Below are 27,301 nucleotides of genomic sequence, written 5' to 3' on the forward strand. Positions count from 1 at the left end.
CCCAATTTGTATGAGTGATTAGCATACAGATTAGAGGATACCAGGGACGGTTGTTCTAATAATCTTATGTTTTAAGAAATAAAGTATTTTAATTACAGTCATCTGAAAAGAAATTCAGATAGCTCTACTTGGGCAAATGACTAGGTGTAGAAATATTTCAAAGGATTTATTCTGATATTTCAAAGTATTAGAAACAAGTAGATTAAAATGAAAGTTAGAATGTGTATGATGTTCTGTCCAATAAAACTGTTTGTCCTGCTTTGGCCCAATGGTGCTCAGAAGCCACCTATGCTACATGTGGTGACAATGACCAAACCCAGGGTCTCACACATACTAGAAATGTTTCTGCCACTTAAGCTACCATCATAGTCTATAGTGGCAAATACTGCCTTCCTTTTATTTACCATAATTAATATATTTCTGCCCATTGAAATGTACCTTTTTGTGTTACTTCTCAGATTTCTGCAACTATGAAGTTAACAGTTGTGAACCTGCACCTGCTTAGAGGAACAAATATTCCTTATGAATCTACTTCTTGTACCATCTGAGGTTGATGCAGAACAAATTACTATCATTTCTAATTGAAAATGCTCAGAATACTTGATCATCACTATTATTTTAGCTTGAGGATGAAGCACACAGTATCTGTTTCACTTGCTTATTAGATTTATTTACACATATCTGTAATATACATTCAGGAAAATATTGGGTCAAGAGAAAATAGTTGGTAGATACAAATATTTATTTTTGTTTTTGGATAGCCTTTTCTTGAGGCCCTATGGTTTGAAGAAGACTTCATATCACATCAATTATTTTGTTCAATTTTGACATTAAATTACCATTGGACTAACTTTGGTAATTGTATCAAAGTAGACTAATATGACTAGATTAAAAAATATTTGTTTACTGTGGCCTTCTTCCAGCTTTATCATGTTCTGGCATGTCTATGCATATATATTTAGTAGACACATATTTAAATAAATACTACTTAAATGCTCTGAAATATCCACAATTTATTGCATATATTATCCAAAAATGGAAGATATTGTACAGTGATACTGTACAGTGAATAGAACACTTGCTTTTCATAACACCAACCGAGGTTTGACTCACAGCATCCCAGATGTTCCTCTAAGCCTACCAGAACTGATCTCTGAGCACAGACCAGAGTAAGACCTGAGCATAGCTGGTTGTGGCCCAAAACATATCAAAAGAAAATTATTCCAAATATACAGCAAGGCAAAGTGGAGTTTGTAAAACTGAGCCACAAAACTGATCAAACTTCAATTTTCTTATCAATAGCACAGGCTTAAGCAATATTGCTTTCAGGGGATAGAGAGAGAGATAGTCTTACAGGGAGGATATTTGACTTGCAAACTGACCCAGAAAAAAATGTTGTGCCATGTATGATCCCTGAGCACCTTCAGGAATGATCCCTGAACACTTCCAAGTATAGTTCCTGAGCACATAGTCAGGAGTAAACCCTGAACATAGCAGGTGTGAACTCCCAAAAGAGCCCCCCAAATTTGATTCATTGATTTTGGTGATATTTCAAAGTTAATTATGGTGATTTATAATCATGTAAAATGGTTATTTTTTAAAGTTAAAAAATTATTTTAAATCATCATTATTTACAGTGATTCACAAAAATTTATCATAAGTTCTAAAGAAAATTTTTATGGTAAGCATCTTTGTACATTTTAAGATATTCATTATGCTCTTACATAAATATCATACTTTGCAAAAAATATTTTGCTTATAATATGAACTTATCTGTTCATAAATCTTACATCTCAGATAAAAAACACTCACTGTTATTTCCTAATATGAAACATTTGCTGAACTTACAGAGGATGATATAGAAAATTTTGTTAAATTATAATAGCAACTCATGCAAATAATTAGATTGATATGGAAAGAAAAAAGAACAAAGTGTACATGACTCTACTTAGAAATGTTGACTGGTATATTTGTATACATAGATTATGTGTTTAACTCATAGCTGAGTCATTTACATTTTGCTTGGGATTTTTCTTCTCTATCTATAAAAATCAGAACACAAATAACTAGAATATTGGCATCTGACAAAAAGCTTTTCTGAAAAACACATTTATTCAGAACTGGATGTCTCAAATAGTGTATCCATCACAAAGAAAGCTTTACACACCTGAAATTGAAAGGAACAGAGAGACTATCTCAATTGGACATGTAGGCATGCAGAATGTTCTCATAAAATTATTTAATAATCAGAAATACTGAGACCAAGAGTTGAAGGACAGTCAGTTGATTTCATAAAGGAATCCTTATAAGGTAAATATTTGTCTATTTTTTTAAGCAATAAATTGGAAAGTTTGTAATTAGGATAGGGATAAAACAGTAAAGTGGAAATGTGTGTTGGGGAGTAGTAATAGAATAATTTACCTAGTTAATCACTGAATAAATTATTGGAAAATATTTTACATATTACTGGAAAGTGCAAGGAGAATCATTACTTGGGAGTTGTTCTTGAATTGCTGAGGGGTTTGGAGATGCTACGCTACATTTGGTGGTACTCAGGAATCACTTCTGGCAGTGCTTAGAAAACCATATGTGGGGCCCGGAGAGATAGCACAGCGGGTTTGCCTTGCAAGCAGCCGATCCAGGACCTAAAGTGATTCGTTCGAATCCCGGTGTCCCTTATGGTCCCCCGTGCCTGCCAGGAGCTATTTCTGAGCAGACAGCCAGGAGTAATCCCTGAGCACTGCTGGGTGTGCCCCACCCCCCCCCCAAAAAAAAAAGAAAAGAAAACCATATATGGTACCAGGAATCAAACCCAGGTCTATTGTGTGCAAAGCAAGTGCTTTAAGTACTGTACTATCTCTCTGATTCTTGCTGAATTCTTTTGGAAGTTCATCATGTATTTTGTCATGCTATCATGCATTCTAAAGTTAAATATTTCATAAGTTCATATGCAGCAGAACAAAACTAAAGTCACCAAGTAAAATGAGAATAATCTAGTAATAATGTCTTTAATTTTTCTAAAACTGTTTTTAATAAAAGAAAACGAAGAGAATGAAGTGACTTTTCTCTGTAGTTAACATCAACTGGATGCCAGTTTATTATGTTATTAGTGGGCCTGATCAATACATTCAATCACTTGAGGAATCTCATAAGTTTTCTTTTAAATACTTAAAATGTGACTTAAACAGAACTTGCCATTTTTTGGTTTGGACTTAGCATGTAGGCAAGCAAAATTAAAACCAGAAATTAAAATTACAATCAAAAACACTCCATTCTTCCAATGCTATTCTTGTTAAAGTTTTCTCTAATCTGACTTTTCTTCTTTAATCTTAGACTATATAAGCTAATTGCATTTTAAAATAATTATCCTCCCTCAAGCAATCTTTCTACAATAAATCCCTTAAGTTTATCTTTTTCTTTATTATCAAAATATTGTATTCAAACCACTAACTTAAGCCTTATCATTTGGACTATTTTTTATACTCATCTTGCTTGCTAATTTATCACATTTTGAGTACTTCAAGCATAAAAATGTGTTTTTTTCATCTTTAAAACTAAAATAGATGTTGCTGACACATAATGATACTTGATGTCTTTTAAGATAGCAATTAGACAAACAAATTTTTATCAGAGATGAAATTGTTATCATCGGCTTTAACATCATAAGACTATTCTAATGAATAAAGTCAGTTACTTTCAAATAATTAACTCTTCATTTTTTCTCAAGTTCATTCCATTGGAGTTGAATTTAGATTCTCCAAGATATGAATAATACTGAATCAAGTGATTCATATGCACTATCTTATTTTTGGTTAAAAAAAGAAACTAATCAGAAGACAGCTTTAAGCTACTTCTTCAACTTTTACAATTTCTATTTCTATATACACTTAAGTTTAAAAATTGGTTATTAAAAAATAAAACATTAGAAAGGCATGTAAAAACATTTCTTCTGGTAATAATTTATCTTGGGGAAACATTTATAATTTTAAATCATTCCTTTTTCTCTTTTATTTTATTTCTCTCTTCTCAAGATGTCAAATCTGTCTTTTTTGAATACTACTATATCTATTTTAATAACTAGCAGTACTATCTTAGACTAACTGTAACCAGTAACTATAAGATTAGAAACTGGTTTATGATTCCTTGTACCCCATCTATTATTTTGAGGGTGGAAGGAGCATACCTGACAATGCTCAGGGTTACTTTTAATAATGTTTGGGAAACCACACAGGAAGCCAGGGATAAATCTGTGTCAGACATGTGCAAGGCAAGCACATTACCTGCTTTTTAAAAGTCAAAGTGGTGGGCCAAAAAGGCAGTACAAAGTGAAGGCACTTGATTTTCACATGGACAACCTTGGTACTGTATATGGTCTCCTGAATACTTGGAGTGATCCTGAGCATAGAGCCAGGAGTAAGTCTCCATTAAGCCCTCAGCATTGGTGGGTATGGCAAAAACAAAAATAAAATTGTTAACCTGAGAAAAGGGGAGCTAGCTCAAAGGCCTGAGTTTGTTTCCTGGCCTACATGGCCCCCAGAGTACCACTGGCTACAGCTATGGTTACTCCAGAACCTTCAGATCAGAGCACTGAACAGTCAAATCAACGCTAAGTATTGCTGGGAGTAACCACTGTTCCAAGCACTATTGGGGAGAGCCCTATAATAGTTAAAAGTCAAAATGTCCTTTTCAGAAATGAAAACCACTTTATAACTCAGAACCTTGACTAGAAAGTTGTTGGGAACTCCAGATTAGAACATTATAATTCAAGAAAAAATAACCTTCACATGACTCAGTTATTAATACATGGTTTGTGAGATAGAACCCATTATACACTCTTAAGACTTCCTTTCACTTGCACCAGACTTTCTTAGTCTGCAGAGCAGACCATGCCCCCTTGTTTAGACAAAATACACTGGACACTGATTCTTACACTCCAATTTCATTTTGCCCTACCTTTATCCAAGAACAGTGTTTGCATTCTCAAATGCAATGAATTTTCATTGGCTGTGTAAATTCCTGAGGAGAAGAGAGGATAGCTCAGCTAAGGAGAAACACTAAAATGGCACTAACAAGTTCAAATTATACCTCCTACATAGTTTATTTGCATTTGATATTAGAAAAGATAAAAAATATCTATATGGCAAGATTTAGGATGTTATGTATAAATCACTTGAAAACACTTAGAGAAACAGAGATAAGTGAACCCTAAGTTGCTCATGTCTCTATATTACTACTATGAAGATTTCATTCTATTTCCAACTAAGAAATCAAGAAGACCTTTCTCTCCTGGTGTCCTAATTATTTCAGCCTATTTTAATGTGCATAGAAAAAATCCCTTCACTTCTCATTTAATAATCTGGTTATTTGAGTCTGCTTTATTATGGTTTTCTTTCTTATTAAAAACAATATTTTTTAAAATATTATAGGTTTTTGCATTTTTATGTATGTGTGCTAGAGATAAAACCTAGGACTTTATACATGCAAAATATGCACTTTATATTCCCAAGATATATTCCCAACCTGTAATATTTTTAGAATTGTTTCTAATAGACACTTTTACTTTCAAACCCTGAAGTACATTAATAATAAAGATAAAGAAACACTGATAAAGAGACAACAAATAAAGATAGTAGCAGATGGTGAGAATAAGTGTGCATATAGTTGCAGCATTTCTATTTACTCGTGGAATCAAGAAATTAGCAGATATTTGAGAAATTAAAAAATTAGCAAATAGGGGAAATTATTCTGATGAGTACTTGAACTTGAGAGAAAACCTGATATTAAAGGGCTAAGTCTTTCCAAAGAGGTGCCAAAGAGACTTTGAATCTTGGGAAAAGTTTATTTTTTTCTAACTTTTCTTCCACTTGTTGAAAATTTTATTTTATTCCTTTTCATCTTATACATGTCCAGAAATATTATCACCAAAATATTTTTATTATGTCAATAGAATAAATTGAATCACAAACCATAAAAATTGAAAGGTTCCTTTACTGCATTGCTCTCAGAACTGAGGCCATGGTCTAACTTAGTCTGGACAAATACCATATAAAGCACTATTTTATTTTTCCAATTATTTTTGTTCTTACATTTTCTTTGATCAGAATATGCACCTTCATTTCTAAGCAAGTTTCAGAGAGAAGGAAGAAGATAACAGATTGGGGAGAACTGAATTCACTAAAATCTAATATAAATTAATGTATTACAGAAAGAAAATATTTACATATTTTTCTCAAAGACTTTTAAAATGACTTTCCCTATTTTATAGAGCACCTGTAAAATGTTCCTTCTTTCTTTTTATGTATATGGACATAAATACATACATACATACAAGTCTATATCTCTTTGAGTGTGTCTATCTAAATGGATAATAGATATATTAGTAGAAAAAAGACAGGAGAGAAAGAAAAGTAAGAGAGAAACAGGAAATAATATGAGATATAATTTCAGGTTGCCTTGGTCTAGAGTTTGGGATATTAAAACAATCAAGGTCTTCCTTTTATTTCACGCAGGAGGAAGCCAGGCCTTGAGAAGATTAAGTACCATCTCCTTAGCTACACACTAGTCACCATTTAGTAGTTTTTGATGGACAGGCTTAATAATGGGTTTAAATTGATTTAAATCCCATGGAGAGATGACACGCAGGTCTAGTTTTCAGGAAACAATTTTCAGCACTATATAGATGAATCCTGATAACTTTAAATATTATTTTATCTGCTCAAAATTGTTGTCTCAACATTTTAAGATATTATACATTTGGTTTATTTGGTAGCTACCATGGAATTTGATCTCTTTATTTAAAAAAAAAAGTGTTCACTAAACCTTCAATATTATTCTATAATTTGTGATCTACAAGATCTATCAAACATCAAATAACTTGTATTAATGGATTGTAGGATCACAGCTTTGGAAGAGAAAAGGAACAGTATTGATTACAACCTCTCAGAATAGGCCTCCACACCAGTGATGTAGTTGACCTTACCAGTGGATGTGTTTTATCTTTTCTAGTTCCTACAATGACTTACAAAGTAATCACTCTAGTCTTGCTTGGGGCTCCTCCCCAATCCCTGCTTTCTACTTTCCAAACTTTTCTGTGAGCTCATTGAATACTGTCAACACTTTCCTAGGTCAGGAACTTTTGCTCTATGATTGTTATTTCCCAGCTGTCCATCTCATTGGCTCTCAGTTATCCTTTAGGCCCCACCTCAAATGATACCATTATTGCTCATGTAGGCTTTCTTACCACTCCCATCATTCACTCCTATTTAAAGTAGACATTTGCAGTGAGAGTAACTTCGCAGCTTTCTCTGCCTTTAAATTTTCTTTTAGTGCCATCTGTCCCTTCCAATTCTTTTGTACACTGCTTAGTTTCTTTGTTTTGTTTTTTAACCACACTCGGCATTGAGCTCAGGGGTTACTTCTGGCTCAGGAATTATACCTGGCATGCTCAAGGAACCACATGGGATGCTGGGGATTGAACCCAAGTTGGTACCTTGCGAGACAAATGCCCTACCCGCTGTGTTCTTGCTCAAACTGAGCTGTGGCTTGGGCCCCACACCACTTTCTTTTCTGAAGAAGAGTGAAGCAAAGTAGAAACGAAGCAATCCTACTTTCACCTACACTCACAGGCTTCTTTTTTCTCTGCTTTGCTCTAACAATTCCAGAGGAGACTTTACTTTCCTTAGCATGGTCCTCAAACTTCAGTGCGCTCTGGGTTTTGCTATTTTTCATAATGATATTTGCAGCTCTTTCCTTTGCTTATCTGTTGGAGTAACTGGTTCTTCTTTTTTCAGGATAATTCTACTTTGCAAGTGCTTGTCACTCCTGGGTGAAAAGTACTTCTGGGGGGCCGGGCGGTGGCGCTGGAGGTAAGGTGCCTGCCTTGCCTGCGCTAGCCTAGGATGGACCGCGGTTCGATCCCCCGGCGTCCCATATGGTCCCCCAAGAAGCCAGGAGCAACTTCTGAGCGCATAGCCAGGAGTAACCCCTGAGCGTCACAGGGTGTGGCCCAAAAACCAAAAAAAAAAAAAAAAAAAAAGAAAAGTACTTCTGGATTGGCCCTCTACCCCTATCTGTTTTCTACCCATGGGGGTGGTCAGACTCTTCCTAACAAAGACCAGAGAAACTTTTGGTTTTGACCCAATAGCTAGCCTGCCTGCCTGTTGATACCCTTTTGCCCACTTGCAGATAGCTTTTGGTGAAAATTACTAAACTTGTTTTATCTCCCTAACCTTGTGTGGATTATTTCCTGGTGTCAGTGTTGCTTCCAGACCCTCATTCTCCAATGCCCCCAGAATTGGGATATGAGACTTCTACTACACAGCTCATGAATCACTTCTACCTTTTCTGTCCTTTGCTTATCTAAAGCCATTTTTTAAAAATGAATTTTATGAAGGCTGGAAAATTAGTATCTGGGGAAAGATGCTTGCCTGGCATGTGACCATCCTAGTTTTGAACTTTGGCATCACATGGTCCTGAAGCATCTTTAGGTGTGACTCTAGGAGCCTGGCACCTCCTTTATGGTCATTGTGGTTCAAGAACTTCCTATTCAGGTCCTTGCATTGATGGGCCCACCTGATTGACTGAGAATCACTGGAAGGGGAGCCCTGAGAACCAGTTAGGAAGAATCCCAAATAGATATTTAATGGAGATTAAAGCTTCTGTATAGTGCCATAAATTTTTCTAGTTGTCACTTAGGGGATTCTGTGAGATGCCTTTCTAGAAATTTTTAGTTAGCTCATCTTAGTTCTTGTTTTTAAGTATTCTATCTCCTGTCAAAGTTGCTACTGATCCCAAATCACCCCATGGATACACATGTTGAAGGGAATGTCAGTTGACAACACATCAATCACAATAGCTGCTCATTTCACCCAGAAGACATATCAAAGGCTGACTGACTTCTTGGAAGCTTCAAAGCCCACTGAGATGCAGCATCCAAACTGTCCCTGCCCCCAAAATCCTGTGACACCTCCTCAAAATTGCTGTGCAGGTACACAAGCCTATTAGCTGTTCCTGGAAGATGCCAGGTAAGCTCCTCTTTGTCAGCCCTTCTGTCTAGAACACTGTTCCTCCTCAGAACCAGACACTCCTAGATTGCTTTGCTTTAGACCAATGCTCAATTCCATCTCATTGTACCTTTCCTAGACAACTGACTGATGCCCCCAACAGACATCCATCTTGAGGGCAATCCACTTCTGAGGGCCTCAACTGCCTTTTGTCTCTCTTCAGTAAGTAGGTCTCAAGTACTATAAATTCCAATGGCTCATATACTTCACTCCATTTCTCTGTTAAAAAAGCAAACTCTAAGAGTCAATGTTGGTTGTTGTTTTGTTCATGTATGTTCACCCAGAAATTAAGAACCATGTTCAACGCTTTTCATATTACTTGTTGAAACAAATATCCAAGAAATTTCTCAATAGATTGAGCAGTTGCTTAGTAAAAAAGACAAATGCTGGGGCTGGAGAGATAGCATGGAAGTAGTGTGCTTGCTTTGCATGCAGAAGGATGGTGGTTTGAATCCCAGCACCTCATATGGTCCCCTGAACTTGCCAGGAGCGATTTCTGAGCATAGAGCCAGGAGTAACCCCTGAGCACTGCCAAAGTGACCCAAAAACAAAAAACAAAAACAAAAACAAGACAAATGCTGGGAAGTTTCTTTGGGCTTATTCTGACAATTGATACTCTAGACAAGTATCTTCCATTTTAGAAGGGTCTGAGAGAGATGGTTAATATTTGGAGAAATGAAGAATGGTTACAAAAGTCATGAATCAAATGAATACTCTCAACTTCACATATGGGGCTCATGATAGGTTTATTATACTTATTGATGCTTCCATTTCCCACAGTGATAGATTCCTAACTAATGAATTGAAAATATCACCACCCCTCTTGAGACCAAAGAGCTCAAATGACTGAAGTTAAGGTTTTGTACATAGAGAGTTCATGTCTGATCCTCAGCACTGCATGGCTTCCCAAACACAACCAGGAATGTTCCAAAGAAACAAATCTATAGTAACTACCAAGCACTGCTGGTTATGGCCCAGAAACAAACAGAAGCTGACCCCCTTTAGTTGCAATCATTGCAGAGAAATATGTGGCTTGTTCTGTTTTTACTATAATTGCTTTCTTCCAGCCTTCCCCATCACAATCACTTGCATAAGAGCTGAATGGACAATTAACCTGCCTTGATGAATCAGACCAAGAAACTGGATGAATAATTGCTCTATGATTGGTGCTTACCATCCTAAAAGACAAATAGAAAACACTATCCAGAAACTTCTTGGTGTAAGGGTGAGAAAAGAGCCAACTTCTGTTCACCTAGAGTTTTGGAAGAATTCCACTTTTTCAGGAGGAGAGTAAAATAAAAAGTAAGTCAGAAACCAGCAGATAAATTTAGTAGAAGCTGGTGAGAAGTTGAGACAATCACTTCTATTAGGATCACCTTCCCTATCCGGTCAAAAATTTCTGCTCTAGCAAAGGCCTATGAGCTAGTCAAGGTTTGCTTACATTTGACAAATTCCTTTTATTCCTTCTTGGCAAGTACAAGAACAGGCTCTGCCAGTTTATCTGAACAGCTTTGCTTTCTTTTCGAAAGCATTGATGGTAACATTTTACAGGAGGCCATAGTCAGTTCTCGCACAGAAAAGGCCTCCTTACTATTAGATGATAGATAGATAGATAGATTGGTCAAAAGAGTTTTGGGCATTCATAAGAATTTGTTTGGTCAGGGAGATAGAACAGAACTAAGGCACTTACTTTGCACACAGATAACCCGGTTCAAACTCATATGGTAAAGTCCCCTGAACACTGAGCTCAGAGGATCAGGAGTAGCCCCTGAGTACTTCCAGGTGTGGCCCCAAACAAACAAATACCTTAAAGGAGGGTCAGTGATCAGTTCCATCTGGGAGTGCTAGGATAGTGCCCTATGTCCCCTCCCCCTCCTATCCTAGTCATAACCACGTATGACTGACACTACAACTTGAACTTTATAGGAAATGGAAAAATCAATAAATTTAAATATCTCAGGACATACCTTTGAAGGCCATCTTCTCTAAACTTTTTTCAACTGAGAGTTAAACATGTCTACATAAATCCTATACACATGATTATATATGTTTACAATATGGAACAGAAATGTTTCAAACTTCATAGGCATTATTAGATAAAAATTCTGCTACTAATAATCCAGAAGCTATGATGGGTTTTATAATGTACTAATAAAACGGCTAACACCCCCCCTTTAAATATCTGCTCTTCAAATAAAAACCCAGTGAACCTGTCACGCGGAGGGGGACTTACAGCAGACACAATTATTCCTGGAACTCAGCCTCTGGCTTGCAAAAGTCACGTTCCACCCGCTTCAGCAGTTTCCAGAGAGAAGCAGACACGATGGGAAAACTCAGCGAAAGATCGGATCCGCACCCAGCACTCACACACTCTTAGCAGAAGGCCAGACCTGGGTCCGAATTCAGCGGGTACAGGGTCTAGACAAGCCTGCCAGAGAGAAATGACCTTTGGTTTCTCAGGAGGCGATGTCCTTTAAGAAATACAAAGACGTGTCCTGTCGCTTGTCCACCTGGCCTCTCTCCATTCCTTCTCCTTCAGTGACCCTCAAAACACACCCGCAAGATTCCCACTACTGCTCTGATTAATCACTCTTTAGCTCCGGCGACTCAAGGGGAGAGAAATAGGTTTGACTGTGCCCTGCTTTTTACCTCCCGGGGCCTTCGATTCTAACCAGCTGTTTGAGATGCAAATACCTCCCAATAGCTGAACAGCTGGGTTTTTCCAGGTGCGTCCTCACCGGGGTGCCCGGTATTTCCTGGAGGGTTATTGCATCGTCTTGGACTGGGGGTGGTGGTGCTCACACTCTCAGCCTGGGGTGCCCCAGGCATGCCCACCCTTAGACCCCCTACACCCCTACACTAGAAGCTCTGCATCCACACTCAGGTCTCACTTGCTTGCAGCCCGAAGCTGGAGAGAAAGGCAGGCAGGAAGGGAGGGAGGACGCACATTCCTGCAGGAGCTGCGGTTCCACTCACCAGAACTGCCCACTTTCGGAGGGTGCCCGTGCCAGGTTTCCGAGGCCGCCAGCCGCTCTCCCGAACCCCGGGACTCGCTCGCTCCTTGCAAAAGATACTGCACGGGGCTCAGCTCCTGGGGACCACAGCCCGATCCCAACCTGTGGCGCAGGATCGCTCCCACTCCCGCGGATGCAGCCCCAGCCCTGGAGGAGGGCAAGTGGCCGGACTTGTAGCACCACCCCGGACTGGCTTCAGGAGGTTTGTGTGAGAAGGAGGCGTGTCTCCCCAAGCCCGACACGGATGTGCCAGCGCCCCACGGGCCCAGCGTGCTGGTGACTCAACACTCGGAGCTCCTGGGCTAAAAGTCTCCGGCTGCCAGTGCCGGCTGACAGCGCCTTGGCATTCCTTGGCTTTGCCCTGGAGACTTTGAGTTGATTCCCCTTATCTGAGAGCTCTGAGCACTGGGAATAGAGAGCTGAGGGCTCTCATTCCCTCCCTATTAATCCCCCCTCCCCAGGAGGAATTGCACCCGGACTTTTCCAGGAAAGCCAGGGCCTGGGTACCCAACGAGGAGTTGCAAGGAAAGGAATCTAGTTCGAGTCTGTCTGGGGTCTGCCTGTCTGTCTGCACCAGTTCTATTTCTGAGATTGGTAGATCCATAAATATTTGGGGGGGTAAAAAAAAGGCAGAAATACACATATTTATGGGGTAAATATTAGCTATCTACTACGTGGTCGAGCATACTCTTACACACTTTGGATTCATTTTTTAGAAAAATAAATTTTTTTTGCTCCCAACAAAAATTCTGGACAGCGCTCTGCTGTTGCCTTCCTGCAGACTGAAGTTTCTCCTGGTGTGCAGAGAGACTCAAGAAGGCAGAAGAAGAAGCAGGAGAGTCTTTAGAGTCTATGCAATCTGTGATGTGTCTTTTATTGTTTTTTGTTTGTTTGTTTGTTTGTTTTTTGCAGTGCTAAGGGCTTGCTCCTGGCTTTGCCATCAGGGATTTCTCCATAACGGGCTGCCACCTGCTATACTATCTATCGCTCCAGCCTCTTGACATGTTTCTTGATTAAAAAAAAAAAAAAATCAAACAAAACTGTTCCAAAATTGTTGCTACATTCGGGTCTTTAAATAGTAAGAAGACTAAGGGGCTACTCCTGGCTATGCACTTAGAAATCGCCCCTGGCTTGGGGGACCATATGGGACTCTGGGGGATTGAGCCGCAGTCTGTCCTAGGTTAGCGCATGCAAGGCAAATGCCCTACAGCCTGCACCACTGCTCCAGCCCCTAGGGAGCAGCTTTAAAGGGGCCCCTCAAATTCCCCAATACCAACTTCAAAGACAGCCAAGTGACTTAGGAAGGAGAGTGGGGGAAAGCTTTGGATTTCTGAGAAAGCTGGTGGCTTGTAATTTTGGGGAGTGGGAGCACACATGGCTTCGCTCAGGAGTTTCGCCTGGCTCAGTGCTTAGAAATTACACCCGGTGAGCTCCGGACCGTACTGGATGCCAGGGATCAAACCTTGGTTGACTGCATGCAAGGCAAACATCCTACCCAATATGCTATTGTTCTGGCCCTACCAATATTACTTTTAAAAATCAGAAAATTCTATTCAGTGCCTCAATACTTTTTTGAAAGCTGGGTTGTAAACTGCCTTTTAGTGTGATGGTGAATGGAAAGGTTCATAGTAGTGAAGGTCACAGAAAGGGAAAAAAAAAAAAGCTACCAGCACAAAGGCAGTTCTGTGTAAGTGCTCACTATACTTTATTTTAACAATCCCCCCCCCCACCAAATAAGGCCCAATCCATAAATATTAAAGGGATTTGATTTTTGAATTTTCAAAAAGAGATATGCTAGGAGTTTATGTGTATGGCAAATCGACTTTGCATTCATCAACAATAGTTGATGTGTCCACAAACCTCGATAGAGATCAAAAGAAAAACAATAACAACCCTGAATCTATTTCACTATTACTATATATATTTCACTATTACATATGTATTCAGTATATAGTCAATATATATCACATATTTATATTTAGTGAATATATATTATATATTTATTTAAAAGTATTTCCCCATGGGACCCAGAGCAATAGAGCATCAGCTAGTGAACTTGCCTTGCATGCAGTCCAACCTCAGTTCAATCTCTGGCATCCCATATGGTCCTCTGAGCACTCCCAAGAGTGATTCCTGAGTGCAGAACCAGGAATAAGCCCTGAACTTCACTGGGTGTGGTACAAAAAATCAAAACCAAGTAAAACTAAAAATATTCCCCAATAAAATAAAAGGCATGTAACATTACATTTAAGCAATTCCAAAATAAATAGAATAGTATGAAAGTGCCATGTAGATATCACCTATAAATCTTCACCTGATAAATGTGTTCACTTTATTAATCCAAGTAGGTATTATCTCCTACGTGCAATCAACTTTATAAAGGCCTTGCTCATAGATCTTCTCATTTGACTTACACAACCTCTCTTTTATAGGCAAGGCATCAATTATATTTAATGTCCCATTTTAGAAGTGAAGAAACTAAGGTTGGGTAATTGTCCACAATTCCCAGAATCATTGAGGTTGCGAAGGGAACACTGGTCAGGAAGGTGGAGCTCATGTGGTGACTATAGTAACTACACTGTGTTGCTTCCTAAAGGTTATGGATATTCCAACTTGGAAAAAATCTAATACACATTTAGCATCAACTCTCCTGAAACTGTTCCCCATCCATGCAAGTGTATCTTCTTATAAAGACAGCTGTCCTAGAGTCCCTTGCCATTAAGGTCCTGACTTTCAGGTTCTAAGGATGAGAGGCACAGTGAGACATAGTGAGACTATTTGTGAATCATGGAACTTTAGCTTTTCTGGGGGAAAAGGAACTCCAGGGAGGGGAATGTGGTGTGAGAACACAAAAAAGCGCTGCATGGCCACTTGGGTCCACAACTAGAATGGAACAGGAGAACTGAGAAAAATCAGTGAAAACGAATTGATGTCCACTGATGTCATAGTAAAAATAAACTCCTTCCTCAATCTGAAGTTTGTGCACATGGATTAAATAGATGTCAGTCTGTCTTCATGGGGTTATCAATTCTCAGATATTGAATTATACAGAGACGTAAATAGATATAGAAATAAATGTACAGAAGGACGTCTGATTAAAAATGCCATACAGATCACCTCATACATTTTATCTTCCCCAAACTCCTTTTAAATGTTATTAAAACACAAAGACAAATAGAATAAAAGGCAGACCTTGGGCCAGAGTAACAGCACAGCAGTAGGGCATTTGCCTTGCATGCAGCTGACCCAGGACAGACCTTGTTTGGATCCCGGCATCCCACCTGGTTCCCCAAACCAGAAGCGATTTCTGACTGCATAGCCAGGAGTAACCCCTAAGCATCACCAGGTGTGGCCCCAAACAATCAAACAAACAAACAAACATAAAATGAACAAATAAACAAATTAAAAATAACTAGAAGGAAAGATAGACCAGACATTTAATGGAAAACTAAGCTGTGATTGGCTTTTAGAAAAACGTAAATCCAGTGTAAGCTTGGTAGATTATTTGGAAGTCAGGAAGTTATCCACAGCATGTTTTCTAAGAGGGTTAAAGAAAATCATTCTTATGGGTAAGAAGATGACAATTCTCCATAGAGAAGCAAAAGAAGTTTAGGCTCAGAGGAAGAACGTCACCAGAGAAGGATGCCAGGTGGCAGGTGAATACAGATTTGTTAGGCCCCTGTCTGCAGGATACTTGAACCCAAGATTTCCTTTCCCAGTATTACCTGATCAAACAGCTTTTTGTCCCTCTCTCTGTTAAACACAGCCTTCAAGGAGAATGGGCTTGTTTTCAGGAGAAAGTAAATTAGAATTCTTTGTCATTTGATATGATCAGTGGAAAACATGCACTTATCTTTTCCTACAGAAAATAAATTTATAAAACATATACATACAAGACAAAAAAAAGAAAATCTTATAAAATTTAAAATATACTAAAAATTTCAGGATTATAAAACTAAGCTGCAAAGTTCTTTAGAAAATAATCCAAGAAACTTTAAAAATAATATTTTGAAGAAAAGGAAATTAATTTCTGCTAAATAGGAATATCAGGAACTTTAGGGGAAATTCTTCCTCTCAAGAAAGAAGTAAAAAATTAATTAAAGAAATAATAAAATTTATTTCATTAATGTAAGCCAAGAGTTTGGGGAATCTAAAGTTTCCTTAAAAGTCCAGAAAATAACATTTTAATCAATTAATTAACTATAAGTTATTATATATTAGCCTAAAATATTAGAAGCTCAGACACAAATACATAAACATTCTCCATAAATATAAAATAGATCATATCATGAAGAAAATAAAAAATGCATTGGTTTATTATGAGCAATAATGGATTCTGAAATCATATAAATGTTTTTATATTTTCAAAATGAAATTATATTGAAGTTAGAATTTGTACTCATGTACATAATGTCAGCAAATTTAATTAAAGATATCTTCAGACATGCAAGGATTCAAAAATAGACTGCCTGCATTTTTTTTAAAAAAGGATGCCCAAAGAAAGCTTCCAAATCAAGAAAGAAGCTGAGATGATATCAGAAGAATCAAGTTAAACGAACAAGATACAGAAAAGTGAATTCTCTAGGCTCAGAGAAAAGCTTAAGGATCCACTCCAGTAGGAAGGTCTACACACAAAAAAAAAAAATAAATAAATAAAAGAAAATAATTTCTTGATGTATATTTACATGTTTAAATGATTGATAAATCAGTGCAGGGGAGACTGGCAGTGTTTATGAGACATCATAATTTATTTTTCCTCACCATTTACTCTACTAAATTTAATTTCTCAGCTCTTTGCATATAGAGAGGCATGTAACTGAGTTTCAAGCCATGGAATGTGGGCAGCCAAGCAGTACCCTTTGAGGACATTTCCATCTAATGGGTAGAGAGATCCTCTCTTCCTTCTTTCCTTACCCTTAATAGAATCTAGTACACCATAGAGAGTGGCAAACAATACAAGGATCAAGAACAATCAGTGCTGATGGGGATGTAGGGAGAAAGGAATTCTTTTTCACTGCTGGTGGGAATGCTGTCTAGTCCAGCTCTTATGGAAAACAATATGGAGATTTCTCAAAACACTGGAAATTGAGCTCCCATATGATCCTGCTAGATCACTCCTAGGGGTATACCCTAGGAATTCAAAAATGCAACACGAAAATGCCTTCTTCACATCTTTATTCATTGCAGCCAGATTCTGGAAACAACCAAGATGCCCTTCAACAGATGGATGGCTAAAGAAACTGTAGCACATATACACAATGAAATAGTATGCAGTTGTCAGGAGAGATGAATTCATGACATTTTCCTATACATGGATGTACGTGGAAATAAGTAAAATAAGTCAGAGGTGGAGAGATAGACACAGAATAGTTCCACTCATCTATGGGTTTTAAGAAAAATAAAAGACATCGAAATAATTCCCAGAGATGAGGGCCTGAAGGACTGGCTCAATATATGAAGCTCACCACAAAGAGTGGTGAGTGCAGTTAGAGAAATAACTATACTGAGAACTATCATAACAATGTCAGTGAGTGAGGGAAGTAGAATGCCTGCCTGGAATATAGGCAGGATCTGGAGATGAGGGAGATGGGTGCATCGGTGATTGGGAAGGTTGCACTGTTGAAAGGGAGTGTTCTTTTTATGACTGAAGCCCAACTACAATTATGTTTGTAATCATGGTGTTTAAATAAAGATATTAATAAAAAATGAATTAGTGTTGGACCTTATCAAATGCTTTCTTTGCATCTATTGATATTATCATACTTTTTTACTTTTCTTTTTGTTGATATGGTGTACTATGTTGATTGATTTACATATGTTAAACCATCTTTGCTTTCCTGAAATGAACCCCACTTGATCATGGTATATGACCTTCTTGATGAGACATTGAGTTCTATTTGCCAAAATTTTGTTGAGGATCTTTGCATCTGTGTTCATTAGAGATATTGGTCTGTAGTTTTCTTTCTTTTCTTTTTTTCCCAGCATCTCTGTCTGGTTTTGGTATCAAGGTGATGTAAACTTCATAAAAACTATTTGGGAATGTTCCTTATTCTTAAATTTTATGTAAGAGCCTGAATAGGATTGGTAGTAGTTCCTCTTGAAAGGTTTGAAAGAATTTGTTAGTGAATCTATCTGGGGAAAAGCTTGAGCTTAATGACTTATTACACAATCCTATTCCCATTCAGTCCTATTTATTTATTTATTGTTTTTGGGTCACACCCAGCAGTGCTCAGGGGTTACTCCTGGCTCTATGCTCAGAAATTGCTCATAAAATAATATTACCACTATAGTGAAAAAAGAATCTATACATAGGGGCCAGAGTGGTGGCGCAAGCATTAGGGCATCTGCCTTGCATGTGCTAACCTAGAACAAATCGCAGTTCTATCCCCTGGCATCCCATATGGTCCCCCAAGCCAGGAGTAATTTCTGGGCGTATAGCCAGATATAATCCCTGACTGTCACCCGGTGTACCCCCCAAAAAAGAATCTATACATAGGGAAACACAGGAAAAAGAAGACACATGTTCAATAAAGAAAACATGTTAGAGTATTTGGAGAATTATGTTTTTAGATATTTTTATTGAGGTACTGGAATTTACTTTAGTTAATTGTATTTATCTTTATCTAAATTTTAATTTATTTTATGTAGTTATTGTTAATTATTTTATTATATACTTTTTATTATATTATTAATAATTTAATTCACATTAATTTACTGTTAATTAACTTTTAATGCATACACCCATCACCAGAGACCCCTCCACCAGAGTCCAGAGGACCCCTCCAGCCATGGAAGTTCAGTTTTATGGATAAAATATCCAGTTCCAATGACTATAGCCATTTGTTGTTCCCTTACTTTATTTTTTATATACCACATGAGTTATTTTGGGGGTGGGGGTTGTTGTTGTTGTTGTTGTTGTTGTGATGCAATACCTATACTCAGATAGATATAAACTCCTAAAATTTAACAAAACTGTAAATAAATTCATAAAAATTAATAGAACTGCATCTTTCATTTGGAAAATATCAATAATATGACTATGATAATAAAAATAACATTAGATTTGGGGCTACACCCAGCACCACTCAGAAGTTATACCCTACAAATACCATATATAATTTAGGTAAGTGTAAAAAGCTGATTTAAAAAAATTGTAGGGGGCTGGTGAGGTGGTGCTAGAGGTAAGGTGTCTGCCTTGCAAGCACTAGCCAAGGAAGGTCCATGGTTCGATCCCCTGGCATCCCAAATGGTCCCCCCCAAGCCAGGGGTAATTTCTGAGCGCTTAGCCAGGAGTAACCCCTGAGCATCAAATGGGCATGGCCCAAAAAAACAAGCAAAAAAATTTGTAGGAATAATATCTGTGTAGCCTATAGAAGTATAAATGTGTGTTATATCCTAAAAATATAAATACGGCTTGATGTTTCGGGAAATATATATATATTTTTATATATAATATATATATATATATATATATATATATATATATATATATATATATATATATATATATTGGGTTTTGGGAGACACAATCCAACAATGCTAAGGGAACCAGATGGAGTTCCAGGGATTGAACCCAGGTCAACCACAAACAAGGCAAGCTATCAGCTGTACTATTGCTTCAGCTCTTACATGAGAAAATATAAATAATACTTAAGCATCTTTGCAGATTTTTAATGATCTGCAAGCATCAGAACAAGTAAATTTGGGATAGTCTAAAGATAGTTGTAAGAGATTTCACAATTTGTGTTCACTTAGGAAACAATTTTTGTTTTGTTTTGTTTTTGAGCCACATCCAGTGATGCTCAGGGGTTACTCCTGGCTATGAACTCAGAAATAGCTTCTGGCTCGGGGAACCATATGGGACACTGGGATTGAACCAAAGTCGGTCCTGGGCAGCTGCATGCAAGGCAAACGCCCTAAAACTGTGATATTGCTCAGGCCCAGGAGACATTGTTTAAGTTATGTTGATAATATATTGGACATGGGGTTATTAATGGAGTACATGAAAGAACTATAGGCAATACTTTAAAAGAAAATTAGTATTTTATTAATTTTTTGTTCTTGGTATGAAACCAACCCCAGTGATGCTCAAGGCTTACTCCTGGTTTTGTGCTCACTGGTTTTGTGATCACTCCTGGCAATCTCTAGGGACCATATGTGGTGCTGAGGATTGAACCTGGGTCATCCGCATTTAAGGCAAGCACCCTTCCCACTGTACTATCTCTTTGGCACCCACACTACTATTTAAAATCTTTAAACAATAAATATATATGATTTCTTTCTTATGGATGGTGCTTTGAACCACTCACAACTTTGTGTTGTTCCTTCATTTCTGTAAATACTCTTCATCTCTCAGAAGAGCCTTGAAACATGACATCTTGACTTTTAATTTGAGCCCCACACTGAGATCAGCGATCACCTAGTTTTCCCTTCTTGTGGATTACCTGCATTGCTTCTCCAGGTAGTCACTCATGATTCACCACCACCATCTGGTACTTTTTTCATTTGAAGACTATCTAATCACAAATAAAAATCAACTCCTCCCCAGTTTAAGGAAACCGCACAATGTGACTAAAAGTCACAAGACTGGACTTCCAGGTCAAGCTAGTTTTTAATTTTGAAATGTGACTTCAAGAAATATATATGTCTATAGAATATATATGTTTAAGGAAATTTCTACTGCCAATTAATTTAAATGTGTAAATATCAAGACTTATTTAAGCTTTCTTCTCTCTCTGCTCTTTCTCTTTCTCTCCCTCTTTCTCCCTTTCTCTCTCCTCTCCCTCTCTAAAAAAAGGCTTACTTCAGACATCAAACTAGACCTAGGCACACAATATAAAAAGAACATCTTCTATATGGCAAGTCTTTCCATTTTTCATCTCCTTTGTCCTAGTTATATGTGAAATGATACATTTACTGGGATGTTATATGTAAATTGTCTATTTCCTCCTATGTTGTAAGAATATTGCATGGAAAAGGGCAAGTGGTTTCATGAGTTATGTTTGCATGTAGTCTTAATGTAAATTTTAATCTGCAAAAGAACCATTGTACAGTTAGTGAAATCTTGATTTTACTAATAGTTTTAGACTCCTTTAGAAAGCTAAGTTTTATAAGTTTAATGATAGACAAAGTTTTAGTTATAAAATTATTTAATTTCTAAAATTACTTAGATCAGGAAAATTCAAGTTAGCAAAAGCTGAGCACATAATAAGGTAATTCTTTTAATTCTTTTTATACTTTGACAATACAAATATATGCATCCAAATATAGTCACATATAACTACTTGTCAATATAAATATGGTCATATATAAATACTTGGAAATACATAAATCTAGTATACTAGCTTTAACTTAAAAAGTATAAAAATATAAACAAATAAACATTCAATGTTTATAAACAAATAAATCACAATAGATCACTTTATTTTCCAAAAGATGTTGCCCCCAAAATGTGTTATTTTCTTTTTTTTTCTTTTTTTTTTTTTGGGTGGGGCCACACTCAATGATGGTGATGCTCAGGGATTACTCCTGGCTATCCGCTCAGAAGTTGCTCCTGGCTTGGGGGACCATAAAGGATGCCAGGGCATCAAACTGTAGTTCGTTCTAGACTAGTGCCTGCAAGGCAAATGCCTTACCACTACACACCACTGCTCCAGCCAAAATGTGTTCTTGTTCACAAGTGTCTGCTATTTTTTTAATTACAAATACTTCAAATTGTGATGTTATACATAGAAATCATTGTAAAATATAACCGGAATGACATTGCCTTTCATAAGTATAAGGCAAAAGTATTGATTGATATAATTTCAAGCAAGTATTTTTGGCCTCCTGTTTTGATTAAATTAAAACACCTTAATAAATGTTCTAAGAGATTTAGAATAACTCCAATAAGAATAACCATTTATCTTTTAAGATTTATGATTTTGAAAATGATCATGCCTTATATTTTATCACATATTACATTAAAAGTTCTCAGTAGAGATAGCATACAGTATAGGGCTCTTGCCAATTATGTATTCTTGTCCTTTGATCTATTTCTATAAACATGTAAATGTGTATGCATATGTATATGAAGTTCATCTAGCTTTTTATGTATGACTATATGGTCTTGAGTATACATTGTTTTTAGTAGAATTATGTTAAGTGCAAATTAGCCACAAATTAAAATTGAAAACAGAATAAAGTGATAAAGATATGCACTGGAGAGATAGTACAGGGAATAAGGTGCTTGCCTTGTATTCCTTCAGCCCTGATTTGATTCCCAAATGATGTATAGTCTGAGTACATCTAGATGTGATCTTTGGAACAGAATCAGGAGTAAGCTTTGGGAACAGCTGACTGCGACCATGCCCTCCACTTCAAATGAATCAATCAAATGAAAAAGAGAATGTAACAAAAACAAGTTGATGTCAGAATTTTGGCAAGTACATAAAAATGTTTTTTAGCACTGGTTACATTTATGTAATAATAAAACAAATGACTAAATCATGTCCACCAAAACGAACATACTCCTCAGTCGAAACCTATCCATTCACAGAACTAAATTCAAAGACAAATTTCTCTTATAGTCTCACAAAGATTAATTGTTCTATTATTCAGTATTCTTTCAACAAATGTAAGGAATTGGCTGGAGTGGCTTCTTTTCCTTTGGGGGGGACAGGTATTTGGATACCCCTGAACAGTAGTCAACCTCTGTTGGGGAAGATGGTACTAGGGGAAGTAGCTCTATATCTAGAGGTGTAAGAGAAGGGGACTGTTGCAAAACAGCCCTTATGATGGCCTTGGATGGTGGATGGAGGCCTTTGTTCTTAGGCCCCGGCCATGTGGCTCCATCCCCCATTAACTGGCGGGTCTGGGTCCAGGAAAGCAACGGGTATTAAACTCACTCACAGGCAGGCTTCCAGAGAGATAACATCTTTATTGCCCTGGCCAACAGATGTGGCTGCTAACCATTTACACATGCCATCCTTAGCTAGCTCTGCATCTTACTTCTTTCATCCATGTTACCTCCAACCTCCATCCTGGCCAAAGACCAAAGAGGGCCAAAAGACCTTAATCCTCTCTGGTCAAAGCCTTATCTAGCCTTTCCAAGACTCCTCTCAGGAATGGGCGGGGTCTTGCAGGTAAGATCAAGTTACCTGGGAAGAATGGTGGGGATGAGGCCACATCTGCCCCCCCCTTTTTTTTACATAAATACAAAAGGCATAAGTTATGTGGCTTCTGCCTATAGCCAAAGGTGGGTAATATTTCCATAGCAACAATCTTTAAAGTGTAAAATTAATATATCAACCTATCTTAAAAATAATATTTCTGCAAAATACACCATACATTTGTAACGTAAAATTCTGTTAATGCTTTTTACCAAGCACTATCCCGGAACTTTCATGTTCCTATACTTTTAAACTATTTGGGGGGAACTTTCTGTTCCTATTAACCTTTCCTAAACACAAGAACTACAGCATAAATGCATAACATACATTTAAAAAGCAGGCTCAATACATAAAAATACACAGTAGAACATTATACCAATGAAAACATTAACTATGAAAACAATAAAGCACATTAAATTAGCAAGAACATGACTTAGATTAAAGTTAGATACAGGTGGTTATTTTTTAAGATCTTTAAATGGGCTAAGCTGTATTAGTCCCCTTTTAAAAAATATTTTTAAACCACTAACTAACTAAAACTTATCCCATCACCAACTATGTGTAAACTATCCTTCACCTAAAACCATAAGTCCAGACGCTGGTTTGTCTCATGCTGCTCTTACCATGTGGCTTCTTCCATGGGGTTTCAGCTGGGTTAACTTGAGCCATTTCATTCTCCTGATCTGGAGGGCAGGTCCCAGTCTCCAGCTTTTGCCTTTTACATGTCCTTGTTTTCACATGGCTATACCTGACCGGAGCGGAGCAGAGCAGAGCCGAATGGAGCCAAGCTGCAGGCGTTGCCTCTTTTGGGCTGATTAGGAGTTTTTCTGCTGCTTTTTTGCCACAGGTTACAGTGAAAGCAGCCTGTATCACTGAAGAGTGATGCTGGCTACGGCTGCTGTCTCCGCAAGCGGGCAGAATTTGGAAGTGTAGCACTTTGCCGTGTTGTTGGTGTATTGTTGGCTGATTGCAGCTGCGGCATTATGGAAGCAGGTTTCACTGCCACTGCTCTCGGCCACAGCTTCACCGGGCGCGTTTGGGTGTTCAAATTTGAAGTTATTCAAGTTAAAAGTCTAGTCCGAAATTTTCAAAGTCGAAATCCAAATTCAGGCTGAAGGTCATACTCAGGAATCAGTCCGTTTAGGGAAGATTTTTTTTTCCTGGTACTTTTCCAACCAAAGCCTTTTATCAGTCTCTGAGGTGGCCGAAATCTTTGGAAAAAGGATTTTCGGCAACAAAGTTTCAGTTCTGGGCCATGGATGGGGGTGATCCAGTTTTCCCCTCCTGTTTTAATGGCCCATGTGCCCCTGGAAGGTTCTACGTGGCCCAGGGTTTTGGGCTCAGTACATCTGAAAAGAGCCAAAATCAAACTGAAAAGCAGAAGTCTCACCATAATTGTTGTTTTCTTGGGTTCAGGGTTTACATCCAAGTCCCTGTTTGGGTGCCAGATGTTGCAAAAACAGCCCTTATGATGGCCTTGGATGGTGGATGGAGGCCTTTGCTTTGAGGCCCCGGCCACATGGCTCCATCCCCCATTAACTGGCGGGTTTGGGTCCAGGAAAGTGATGGGTATTGAACTCACTCACAGGCAGGCTTCCAGAGAGATAACATCTTTATTGCCCTGGCCAACAGATGTGGCTGCTAACCATTTACACATGCCATCTTTAGCTAGCCCTGCATCTTACTTCTTTCATCCATGTTACCTCCAACCTCCATCCTGGCCAAAGACCAAAAAGGGCCAAAAGACCTTAATCCTCTCTGGTCAAAGCCTTATCTAACCTTTCCAAGACTCCTCCCAGGAATGGGCGGGGTCTTGCAGGTAAGATCAAGTTACCTGGGAAGAATTGGGGGGATGAGGCCACAGGGGACCAGCTGAATCAATCCTGATTATGAATACAGTGGCAGACATTAAAGTCAAATCATCTCTCATCTCTTATGGTGAATTAAAATAGGACATATGAAAGTTCTAAATGTGATGCATAGTACATAATGATATAGCCTATATTTAAAAAAACTGTCTTGTACCTGTTTCAAATAGGCATTAGGAGATATCAAAAGCTTTGATAATAAGTAGGTAGAATATAGGAAGTAAAAAGAAAACTTTCAGTAAAAATAAAAAACTTCATTTCCTGTCCCTGCCCCCAAGGAAAAAGATCACAGAGTCCCAGAGGAAAGAACAACAACTGACATGAATATAATGGGACAGAGTGATGGTGATAACTAAGGCGTCTGACTTGCCCATGCTAGCCTAGGACTGACCACGGTTCAATCCCTCGGCATCCTTTATGGTCCCCCAAGCCAGCGATTTCTGAGCGCATAGCCAGGAGTAACCTCTGAGTATCACCAGTATGGTCAAAAAAAAAAAAAAGAAAAGAAATATGAATACAAGGTATTAGCATCCTTCTAAACCATGGCATCTGGTTTGTTTTCTGAATTATGTCAATTAAGCAGTATGGTTGCTGATGATGAAATATGAACACTTTTTTATGAACACTTTTGCTAACTTGAATACACACACATATACATATATACTTACCGTATGTTCTTTGCACTGCTACTTACAACAGTCGAGATCTGGAGACAATATAAGTGCCCAACAACATCAGAGTGGATTACAAAAGATGTGATAGATGTACACTATGAAACACTACTCAGCTAATAGGAAAGATATATTTTTGACTTTTACTATAACCTGGATCGAGCTGAAAGCAAAATGCCTAGCAAAATAAATCAAAATAAGAAAGATTGAATTGGTTGAACAAGTAGGTGGTATAAAAAAGAAAGCAAGAGGATAAACAATGAAAATAACTATAGGTCTGGAGAGGCTGTGAATCTACTCAACCTTGGTTCAATCTCCAGCACCAGTTCTGGTCCCTCCAGAGCACTGAGCATCATGGAATGTAACTCAGTCCCCCATAACACCCCTCACACCCACACACATGAAAGAAAACAAACCCTCAGACTTTGACCACTAATCTGAGGTGAGAGGTAATTGTTGGTACTTTGGCAATAAATGTGGTACACGACTGTAAACATTGTACCACCCAAATATACAAAAACATGCACTCTTGTAGTAAACCAATGTTACCTAAATAAATTTATTTTTAAAAAATGATCATTTGTTTCAGTAAAATATAAAACACAATTTCTTAAATTTTTAGGTTTCTTTTTGTTGTTTGGGGCCACATTCAGCTGTGCTTCAGGACTTACTCCTGGCATTGTGATCAGGGATTATTACTGGCAGTGCTCAGAGAACCATATATGTTGCTGGGAACCAAACCAGGGTGGACTGCCTGTAAGGCAAGTAGTTTACCTGTACTGTTTCTTAGACCCCAATTATTAGTCTTATTTGCTATTATCTGTATGTTTACATTTTGTACGTGCATATATACAAATGTATTCATTTTTATTTATTTCAAGATTAAATTTTGTTTTGTCTTTTTTGTGTATTTGCATTTTTTAGTTTGTTCTTTTGTTTGTTTGGGGGTTTGTTTGTTTTTTGGTTTGTTTTGCTCAGGGCTTACTGCTAACTCTGTATTCAGGAATTACTATTGGTGGTGCTTGGAGAACCATGTGTGATGTAGGGGAACCAATCTAGGTTGACTGCATACAAGGCTGTCCTAGGGCTCCTTCCCTCCAAAGACTAAGTCCTTAATTTTATCAATAAATAACTAGCAATATATGTTTAGTAAAAATAACTCCTAAAAAAGCACTACTACTTAATTTGAAATCAAAGAAATAAAAAAATCAAAAGCATTTATTTCCATAAAAATTTCCCGAGTTCTCTTCTAAGGAGCACAACATGTGATCAATATTAATAATATGTAACGAGGGGCTCATAGTCTACTTTGGGAAATACCACTTCTACGAGAGCCTATTAAAATTCCCAATGAATGCTAGCATGTTACAGTCTCTGCAGTAATACTTTTTCAGTCTCATTTATTCTGTCTCATTCAGATTCATTTGGTAATAAAATGTCTTTACTCATAAAACTCCTATTCAGACTGTCTTAGAAGTTTTATTCCCAGAACATCTGTAAATTTTCATGTAGTTTAATTCACTCATCTAGAGATGA

The 27,301-nt window shown here is 37.7% G+C and overlaps 1 protein-coding gene across 2 annotated transcripts in view; it reads right to left on the reverse strand.

The window, feature by feature from the left end:
• Positions 1 to 27,301, reverse strand: part of RAB27B (RAB27B, member RAS oncogene family) — a 199,630-nt gene that overhangs the window by 57,455 nt on the left and 114,874 nt on the right. The window contains exon 1 of one of the 2 annotated variants that reach the window (XM_049782158.1): positions 11,943 to 12,026. The exons of the other annotated variant lie outside the window; for it this stretch is intronic. The gene's annotated coding sequence lies outside the window, so the exon portion shown is untranslated. Of the gene's footprint in view, positions 1 to 11,942; positions 12,027 to 27,301 lie in introns of those variants that run through there. 2 annotated transcript variants of the gene reach the window in all.

This window comes from Suncus etruscus, chromosome 10 (genome assembly GCF_024139225.1).
Source record: "Suncus etruscus isolate mSunEtr1 chromosome 10, mSunEtr1.pri.cur, whole genome shotgun sequence".
NCBI classification, from domain to species: domain Eukaryota; kingdom Metazoa; phylum Chordata; class Mammalia; order Eulipotyphla; family Soricidae; genus Suncus; species Suncus etruscus.